Source organism: Dipodomys ordii, unplaced genomic scaffold, assembly GCF_000151885.1.
Source record: "Dipodomys ordii isolate 6190 unplaced genomic scaffold, Dord_2.0 Scaffold104, whole genome shotgun sequence".
Taxonomy (NCBI): Eukaryota; Metazoa; Chordata; class Mammalia; order Rodentia; family Heteromyidae; genus Dipodomys; species Dipodomys ordii.
In genome coordinates, this window is record NW_012267320.1 from 5448902 (window position 1) to 5452581 (window position 3680).

Sequence of the window (3680 nt, forward strand, 5' to 3'; positions counted from 1 at the left end):
CCTGAGGTCTGTTCTTGTGCCAGTACCAAGCTGTTTTGATTACTATGGCTTTATAGTAGAGTTTGAAATTTGGTATTGATATTCCTCCAGCACTGTGCTTTCTGTTGAGGATCGTTTTTGCTATTTGTGGTCTTTTATTGTTCCATATGAATTTTTGGATTGTGCCTCTTCTATTTCCTTGAGAATGAGGTTGGAATATTGATAGGTATCACATTCAATCTGTAGATAGCTTTGGGAAGTACTGCCATTTTTACGATGTTGATCCTTCCAATCCATGAGCATGGGAGGTTTTCCCACTTTCTAAGTTCTGTTTTGATTTCCTTTTTCAAGTTTTTAATGTTTTCATCATAGAGGTCCTTCACTTCTGTGGTTAATTCCGAGGTATTTTATTTTTTGTGGGGCTAATTATTAATGGAGAATGGAGTTGCTTTCCTGATTTCAGCCACACTTTTCTCATTGTTGGCATACAGAAAGCCATTGATTTTTTGAGGGTTAATTTTATACCCTGCTACTTTGCCAAAGTTTTGAATCAGCTTGAGTAATTTAGGAGTGGAGTCCATAGGATTCTTTAAATACAAGATCATGTCATCTGCAAAGAGAGAGAATTTTACTTCATCTTTCCCTATTTGGATCCCTTTTATGTTTGCATCTTGTCTTACTGCTGTAGGTAGGCATTCTAATACTACATTGAAGAGAAGTGGAGAGAGTGGCATCCTTGTCTCATTCCTGAGTTAAGATGAAATGGCTTTTGTTTTTTGGGAAAATAATTTTAACAGAAATGAATATAATTTTCAGAAAAGGTTGTCATTGAGATCATGATTTACTCATCTTCTATCGATCTATTTATCTATCATCTATCTGTAAAGTCAACTAAAAAAGAAAATGAAAGCAAAACTCTTCAATAAGATTAAATTAAGTGTTCTGTTTGATAAGTGCCTTGGGGATATAACGCAAATACTGTTCTATCATGTCATTTTAAATTGCAGAATATAAGCACAATTATGTGCAAATGATTGTAACAAAATGCAAACCATTACAGATCAAACAGCAAGTATTAAAGAACCCTGAAAACCCTTTCTGCATCACTTTAACTCTAGGTAACCAATATTATGTTTTCTAAGTTATTTAACTTGTAAATGAAATATTCTAAATTAAAAAGTTGTGTCACTCTTGCTTATTGATCAATTTAATATTTCTTTTTTTATTGTGAGAATACCATTCAGAGGAGTTACAATTACATGGGCAAGGTAATGAGTATATTTCTTATCAATCATTGTTGCCTCCTCTGTTTCCCTTTTCCATCCCTTCCCATACTCTCCTCACCCCCCCCACTGATCTTCCCCCTTCCACCAAAATTGTAAAGTTCATTTTTCGACATAACGACTTGTACATCTCATTGCTGCAATGGGTCCACCTGTATCCCTATTTAAACGATTTGTTTTTTCCCTTCCCCTCCACAAATTACACCAACAAATACAGTGAAAGCAGGGGTTATACCATGAGGGAGGGACATACAAAGCAACAAAGAAATCATCTTATAAATATCTTAGAAAAATCGTAAGGAAGAACAAATATTTGAATACTTATTTTCCCTAACATCACCTTATCTGACTTTTTCTGCTTGACTCAGATATATACTAGTTATTGCAAATAAGGGAAACCATGGAACCTGTGTTTCTTTGGAGCCTGGCTTACTTCAAATTAATATAATTTTTTCCAAGTCTTTCCATTTCCTAACAAATGGGGTAATGTCATTCTTTCTGATGGAGGCATAGAATTCCATGTGTATATATACCACATTTTCTTGATCTGTTCATCTACTGAGGGGCATCTGGGTTGGTTCCATACCCAAATGATCACAAACAAGACCACACTAATGCTACCAGCACAACTATGTTTATTGCAGCATTATTTACCATAGCTAAGTTATGGAACCAACTCAATTTAATATTTCTGAGACTTGAACTCAGAAGAAAAATCTTTTCTTTTGGTTTCTGTATTTTTCCATAGCAGGACTATAGCATTATTCATTTTCTAGTAATAAGCAACTATGTGTTTTTAGCTTTTAATATTACACATCATCTGGAAAACATGTATTTCTGTTGCATATAAAACTACACACAGAATTTCTAGATGCAGAGTACCCAAATGTTTCCAATAGATAAAACCAAAGGGTTGTAAAATACTTATTTCAGTTCACATTCTGCTTTAATGAGGTAAGTCTTCCTCAGTCTTCCTTTTTCATGTTTATAATAATCCCTGTATTTGTCAACTAGTCTTACCCTATATACAGGCTCATTTAGCCGGGTGCTCCAGAAGAGATAATTTTTGCCATATATATCATGTGTTTCTACATATCAGTAAACATCAGTATTCATAAAATTCCCTGTCTGATGACTGCCGCTTACTCAGTTTGGTTTAAAAAATTTTCAGAATTGATTTCTGCTCAACATCTAAGATATTGAGCCCATCTCATATAATCATTTAAACTTGTGAATCCATATTTTTCCTTTGAAATTCCCCCCAAATATTATCAAATATTCTATTTTTCTAACAAATCTCTACAACACTGTTACAAACCATTAGATAGAGAATTATACAAAGTTTGAATAAAGGCCTTAAAACATCTGTCAAATGTTATTTATCCATTTTAATATTTACCAACTCAACACTCTCAAAATTCTGACAGACTAACAGAGACGTCAAATTTTATCTGGGCATTGAAAATTGTCTCTTAATTATTTGAATAAAAATTTTAATATGTATAATATTTTATATGTGTGCCTTTATCCAACTACTAAAGGAAATAATACTATAGTTTCCAGTAGGCAAGAAATAAAATATTTTATTTTCCTTTTCTAAAACTTAAAATTGGAATACATGTAGTTTTGGTCCATAAGATAGTCATTTGTTTTCTTCAAAGTTCAAAGTATTATACTCTCAAGAATGAGCTCAGATCAATCTCAAATATGTTTATAGATAATAGTAACTTGTCAACCAGTAATCATAACATGACAAATAGCTATTTGCTCATGAGTAAGAATCAGAAAACCTCTCTGTCTCTTGATTAAACTTCTTTTAAAAAGAGAGAGCGAGGGACCAAGGAAAGGGGAAAAAGAAAGAATGAGATAGGAAGGAAGGAAGGAAAGAAGAAAAGAAGGAAGGAAAAAGTGAGGGAGAGAGAGAGGGAACAGCTAGGGAAGGAATGAGAGAGGGAGGAAGATAGAAAGGAAGAGCAAGAGAGTAAAGTAAATTAAAATGTTTTCCCTTATGGAGAAATGGAAACAATACACAACAGAAGTAGAAATGAGATACCGATTTTCCCATGGTTTATATCATACTGTATAGTGAAGTCACATGTATTGAGTAAACTAAATATAGATCCATGATCAGTTTATAATTTACTGATCATGGAATTCTGACATAAGAACAAAATCATCCCAGTTATGAAGGCCTTGTTTATGCACTAAATCGAGGTGCTCGGATGCTGGGGGAAGCTCTCAGGGAGCACATGATGCTCACATGCCTGTGGTTCCCACCCACCACCCAGGGGTATAAAAGGCAGCTGGCACACAGACACATCCAGACTCAACAATCCCACCTTCTGCTCCTCTCACAACAGTCCACTCCTGACACCATGTGCTACTACGGCAGCTACTATGGAGGCCTGGGCTATGGCT